The sequence below is a fragment of the Lygodium microphyllum genome, chromosome 18, assembly GCF_053477565.2.
Source record: "Lygodium microphyllum isolate KBCC chromosome 18, Lygodium_microphyllum_v1.1.10, whole genome shotgun sequence".
In the NCBI taxonomy this organism is placed as follows: Eukaryota; Viridiplantae; Streptophyta; class Polypodiopsida; order Schizaeales; family Lygodiaceae; genus Lygodium; species Lygodium microphyllum.
This window is the reverse complement of record NC_141152.1, coordinates 135596943-135604057: the sequence shown is the minus strand read 5'-3', so window position 1 is coordinate 135604057 and position 7115 is coordinate 135596943. Positions and strand designations below refer to the sequence as shown.

At 39.2% G+C, this 7115-nt stretch overlaps 1 pseudogene; it reads right to left on the bottom strand.

Moving 5' to 3' along the window:
- Positions 1-4704: 4704 nt before the first annotated feature.
- Positions 4705-6697, bottom strand: LOC148021415 (U-box domain-containing protein 1 pseudogene; annotated as a pseudogene).
- Positions 6698-7115: the final 418 nt, after the last annotated feature.

The window sequence follows — 7115 nt, the reverse complement described above, 5'->3', positions numbered from 1 at the left end:
GTCCCATTACTCTTCGCTACCATAATCACCAACGCTTTGCTTAGGAATTTGGATTTGAAGGTGCAACATGGAGTAAGCAAGGGGCTTCCTATACCATTAAGAAGACACTTGGTCTCCCAATTCTTTGCCAAGAATAACTTACCAATATTGTGCAAGTAGAGAGGCAACTAGTATATGTATTTGATGAAAGTGTATGAAAGTTTTCTAGAGCTATCTAGGGTTGTGACTAATGTGAGCAAAAGCAAGCTTATTTACCTAAGATTGAATGAGTTAGCAAAGTTGCTAAGGGATCTAGGCTTCCAAGTAGCAAAATTGGAGCTATAGTTGCTTGATTCTAAAGAATTTGGGTGTTTTCAAGATTTTTAGCATCAGACCTTAATTACTGAGCATATGATGGAGGAATTTATTTGATTATCTTGTACATTATGTATGTTGTGAGTCAAGTAACATGCAACACCAAAAATACATGCATAGGAAAGGCCTAATTTTGGCATCATGAATCCAGTGAGATTAATGAAGGTTGAAGATCCATAGCCTAGATTATCATATAAGACACTAGAAGTGAAGTAGGGCTCTTGTTTCACCGTGGAATATGCCTCCTGGCATCAATGATCCTAATGGGATTGAGTTGCTGGTTAATGTAGAATTCTCTCTCTTCTTGGTTACATGCTTTATATGCAAAGAACGTGGGTGCTTTGCAAAGGAATGGAGCTAAGAAGCGCCCAAGGAGAAAAGAGTGAAGATAAGGAAGAACTTCATGCAACATAGTCACAAAAGAAGTAAAAAGAAAAAAGCTCATAGATTGAGAAGGGTAAATCCAAGAAAACAAACAACCCTCAAAAGGAGGAACCCAAATCCTAGAGATGTCAAAGTTAAAGCAAGATGGAAACAAAGAAATTCAACCACCAAAGTCTTTGGCATCTAATGGAGGTGAGAAAGAAAAGCTTTCCCTTTAAAAGCTTGCTTGCAAATGTTTCGTTGACAAGACTATTTTTCTATTCAAGATTATGGAGGCTCAAACAAAGATACAATGTTAATTAGTTGTCTCTCTATGATCTCTAGGAATGTGAGGTTCCTAGGAAGTCCATCTAATAAGAATCGATTTAGTTGGAGAAAGAAATGGAAGCCAGTCTCTATTTAGGTTTTGTGCCTCCTCTCTAGAAAGGGAAGGATTTAACCCATAATTGAAGGATGCTTGGAATAATATGATAAGGTCTTAAGTTCTTATATACCCAGTCAAAAAACATGGTAAATTGCAAAGCACTCGACAGATAAAAAAACTCCATAACTTGGAAGTTAGCTTAATACTCTTTTAGTGATAGTCATTAAGTTGAATGTTTTTGCATCTGCTTTGTAAAGTTGTTTTTATGGGCTAACTTGGAAGTTACCTAAGTGCCCTTTTTGTTCTTTCCATTGGAGTAAGGGGGGCTGAGTTTGTGACTTGTATTGGTTCCTCCACAGCCTCTAACTCTTGCATAAGAATTGAGTGAATTACTTTCACACAACTTTTCAAATCATAAGCGAGGTTGGAAAAACTTAAAGCTTGAAATGAATAATAGGGAAAGATTAAAAGATGGAGTGCCATCAATGTTATGCAAAAAATTAAAAGAGATATGTTCGGGATAATAATTAGGAATATTATTTGAGTCCTTGAATATTGATGAGTTAACTACACTTTTATAATAACATGCCAACAATGGATCGTTAGGTTATTTGTTGAGATTTAAAGGTGCCAATGTCAACAACTTGTGCTTAGGCATGCCCTTTATCAAGAGAGCATGCATGTGTTTGGGTTGGGGGCTATATATGCTAATAATTTTATAACACTCCTTTACTTTATTCATATCTATCATAGGCCAAGTAACATGCATGTGTTTGGGTTGGGGACTTAATTTTACTGAGCATATGATGGAGGAATTCATTTGATTATCTTGTACATTATGTATGCTGTGAGCCAAGTGACATGCAACAATGACCAAAAATACACGCACAAGAAAGGCCTAATTTTGGCATCATGAATCCAATGAGATTAATGAAGATTGAAGATCCATAGCCTAGATTATTGTATAAGACACTAGAAGTGAAGTAGGACTCTTGTTTCCCACATTGTAACTAGGGCAATGGCCAACAATTAGAGAGGGATGGTCAATGCCAACTTGAGTTGATCCAAACCACCTATAGGTGGATACACCTGAATTTGTGTGTTATCTTAAAGATAACAACTAAAAATTTTTAATGATGCCCTTTATGTAGTGATTAATGCTTGCAAATCTAAAGCCTAACATGCAACTATCTATATCTTTTTCTATCAAAATAGCTTGAAGAAATTCTAGTAAACGACTAAAGCATGTGTACAATTCTAAATCACTAGGAGGAGACTTATCAAAATAGCTTGAAGAAATTCTAGTAAATGACTAAAGCATGTGTACAATTCTAGATCACTAGGAGGAGACTTAGCCTCATTGCATAAATTCATGTAATGCATTGTTCACCACATTGTCCTCTGAACATAGTCCCTTGGCATAGTCCTTTGAGCTTGGTTCATGCAGGCTATCTAGTACACTCCTCAACCTATCCTCTTGAGAAGCTTGGTACAAGTAGGTTGTGTGGTAATCCTCTTGAGAAGCTTGGTACAAGTAAGTTGTTTTGGGTTTCAATAGGCATCCATCTTAAGTAGTAGCTATGCCCTAGACTCTCATGTCAAGAAGCATATTAGACTCAACTTGGGAGTGTATTCCTCATGCATCCCTCATGCATCTGTAACATACTTTGCTTGATGGGAAATTAGGAGCACCTTGATATTAAAACTCAAAGAAGATATATTCAAGATATATAAGACTTGAAAAGGAAGTCAAATGGTACAAAGGATCAAAACAATAAATTCAAAATACCTTATTCTCTATTTTCTTTATTTTAAATGCTAAGGAAAAATCATCATTAGGAGCATTGGGTAGGCCCAAAAAAAGATGATAGAGAATTCCAAAGCCATGGAGAAGAAAAGTCTAAGAAGATGGTTAGAAATTTTAAACTCATACGAAGAGGAATTCAAGGGGAAGTCATAGCTAGAGGTAAAAAGGTGATTCAAGCTAAGCACAAGAAACATTTGGAATTCAAGAAGAATGATGTGTTCCTCAAGTAGCAGTAGATGGAGTGGAGATCCATCGTCCCTAGGGAACATTGGAAGATATGGCAGAAATGCACTAGAAAAGTGTGGTCTAGTACTCCATAAACAAATTGAACACCCATCTATGTAAGGTGTATATGCAGAAGCTAAACATGAAGGAGAGGCTCAATAAGTTTATAAAAATCCATGCATGGTGTGTTATGTGCCATCAATCTTGGGAGTCAATTCTCCATGTTCTCTTACATTGCCTTGCAAGTAGGCTTTGTCTAAAAGAACGTGACAGGGTGGATTACAATTATAGGCCTCAATGTAGAGGTTATGGTGAAGATGGCATTGTTTGGGGACAAAGGTGTATTGGACGAAGACATATTAAACCTATGGAATGTCATCAGGGCATTAACATTAGCACCATTTGGGCCAATAAGAATGCTCAAATATGATCTACTATCCAGATAGACTGTAAGAGAAGTGCTTGCAACATGTAGAAAGATGAGGAGGAGAGAGCATGTCTTCAAAGTGAGGGTACAAACTCCTTAGAAATACAAATTTTTGAAGCCTATGGAAAGGCTTTTTGGAGCCCAATAGCATAGTTTTCCATGAACCTCAAAATACTTTGTGATCGAACCTTCACATTAAAAGAAGGAAAGAGAGAATAGAGTTCTCTTTTTATTTTCGCAACAACGCGGGTACTCATTCAAACTATGCATAATCGAGGGCTAACAATGGGGCAAGGGCTCTACTACTACATGCGACAATGCACATGAAGTAGATGAAGACCATTATCGCGTCCATCAACCTTGTGATAGGTCCAGTGTTGACTGCCGTTTGAATATTGTGGGGCAGTTTCTTGGCATGAAGAGGGCTCATCATGGTAGACACACAAGAATATTGAGAGCTAGAAGATATACAGTCCACTGGATGCTTATCTTGCTTAATTCAGCACATCGAATGCCCTGTCTCTTATTAGCCATCAGACCTTATTAGCCAAAAGATATACAGGTATATTTTGAGCATGTACGATGGCTTTTGATAGTCTTTATGTTTTGTAACTTTTAAGATTGAATGCTTCAATACAGAAAAGGGATCAATTTAATGGTAACTCAAATGGTTTTACTAGCTTCAGTGGGCATTGAGGGCTTCCAACTGTTGAATCATTTAACAAGCACAACACCAATGCTGAAGTAGCCTTTGAAGATCTCAAAGAATATTTATTCCGTAGCAAGTTGGACCACTGAGACCTTGCAATTGACACTAAATGAAAAAGTAGTGAAATCAAGAAAGCATGTGCCTATTAAACGTAGGAGAAAGCCCATGTGACAGTAGTGATGTCTCAAAATGGTAAGGTATGAGGTTAGGATCCATGATGTTGGCTTAGAGGAATGGCCTGTTATTCAGGATGAATGAAAAATGCAAGCAAAATTAATGCATACTCACAGTGATGGAGTGTGTCAAGGAGACATTGATCTTCACAAGTAGGTTGGAACCTACTTATGGCAGAGAACTCTTTAATCTACATTTAGGACTTGGGTTTTGTGTATGATTTTATCTGAGCAGGTACTATCTCCCAGTTACGTGTTTTATTACTCAATATCAAATTCTCTAAGTATATTCAAAAGCAGGGATTCTTTTCTTTGGGCTCTAGGAGAACCATCCAATGCTAGCCTTTGCAAAGAGGAGAGAGCAGTAGGAAGGATCAAGACAGATCTTTTAACTTCTCCTCCTCCATTCTTTCACAAAGCCAAGAGGACTACAGTAGAGTTCTCCTTCCCTTTGGTGGACCCAAATGTTAACAGTTTTACCAGCAAAGGTATGGACCTAGTCTTCCTTATAGCCATCAGGCCCTCTGCACATGGTGCTAATATGGCCAACACTGCCTGGGCATCATCAGCTAAGCATGCATTGCCATCAGTTAAGAGACTGACAAGCATTGGGATAGCTCCAGCAACCACTACCTTAGGCTTGTTCCCTACAAATATCAATAGATTGAATAAGGCTGTTGCTGCATCCTTCTTTCCTCTTGGATTCCCTTGCCTTAGTAGGTCAACCAAAGATGAGATAGCATGTGGGTGGTTCCCTATTGCAACCTTGTATTCATTCACCAGAGAAAGGCTGAAAAGTGTGGCAGCTGCATTCTCTTTGGACTCCATGTGTTGGCCGGCTGGTAGGAAACTCACGATCGCATCCACAGCACCTGCAGCCATAATCAAGGCCTTGTTGTGATCATGGATGGATACATTGAGCAACACAGTCATCACATTCTCTTGGGTTTGGGGGTCTTTGGAGGACAGAAGAGAAACAAGAAAGGGTATGGCACCCGCCTCTGCTATACATATCATGTTGTGCTCACTACTCTTTGCCAGCAACCTTATTTCATAGGCTACCTGCCTTTGTATTTCAAGTGATCCTATAGCTAATTTTCTCACAAGAAAAGAAGAAATTGTCCTGGCATCTTCTAGAGCTGAATGAGTCATTGTTACATTGCTACAATCTGTTGCTTGGCAGTTCAAATTTATTTTGTCACCACATTCATTGCCAAGAGAAAGACTCTTTTGTGCACACCATTGGCTAATAAAACTTCTTAATGCATAATTAGGAATCAAGCTGACATGAAGGAGTATTTGCCCACTTTTGGGGCATGTTGAGTGGCCTGATTCGATCCACCTTATTATTGAGCATCAGTCATATGTATGGCCAATTGCCACCACCATACGATCAGTCTCATTAGTTCAAGAGAGATTGGGCACCTAAATTCATCAGGTAGAATTAAATCCCTTGAATTTAAATCATCATCACTAATGTTGGCTACAGAAGCTTGATTGGCAATTTTATCTAGGTGTGGATTAAGGCAGCTAAGTAGCAGTTTTTAGGGCTACCTTGGCCATAGATGACACATGTGGCATACCGCAATAATGTGATCAACTTGCTGATGGTTGATAAAGTAGCAAGTTTGCCTCTGTATGCTTGGTTATGTATATCTTGTTCCAATAACCTAATCTCTTTATGGCAAGATCTAGTGTGATATAACTCCATAGCCTCGAGAATCCATTGCATTTTACCTGCATTACAATTAGCTTTCCTTTCCATGTCATGAATTGCAGACAGCAGCGCCGAACAAACTCTCTCGTCAACTGCCTCCTTGATAATTTTCATTCTCTTCAACTGTACATGAACCAATTCTATTTGCTCGCGGAGCTCTTCGAGTATGTCCATGAGCTGTAAGGGAAAGACATCCAAGGCCTAATCCATAGCTTCAGCAATTCTCTTGAACTGATGAACAATGGCTTCGATGCAGACTATCTGCCACATGCTGCTGCGCTCCAAGCAATATTTGAGTAAGAGTTCAGCTGTTCTAATTGTGAATCTGAGCTGTTTAAGGCATATCAAAGCTGATGGAGGCACGGGAGCTTGGGAAATGCTTAATTATTCAAAAAGCATGGTGAGCAATTTAATCCTTCTCACCATCATTGATGTATTGCGCCAGTGGTGCACAGTAACGGGTCCGAAGGATGCTACAGTCTAAGACATGGTGATCAAGCCCTTGATTAAGGCCTGTGGATTGTTCAAATTAGCCATGGTATGACCTGTTGCCATCCAGTTGGGATGAGGCTCAAGTCCGCAATAAGTGGTCAGCAGGCCTAGAGTGGAAATGCAACAACTCGACAGGTCAGATGAAGCATGGCAGATCTGAAATGCAGCAATTGAGATGAAGCAGGGCAGTCTCCTCAATAAGTGGGCAGATCTAAAATGCAGCAATTGAGATGAAGCAGGGCAGTCTGCAATTTGCAGATGAAGCAGGGCAGATCTGAAATGCAGCAATTGAGATGCTACATGGCAGTCCACAATAAGTGGTCAGTAGGCCTGAAGTTGAAATGCAGCAGCTCGACAGGTCATGTTGGTTGTAGCTGACTTGAAAGATCTCAAACAGTAATAGCTGAGGTGAGGATGATGAATTAGGAGAAAAACTAGTAGATAGAACCACATGTAGAGTGTC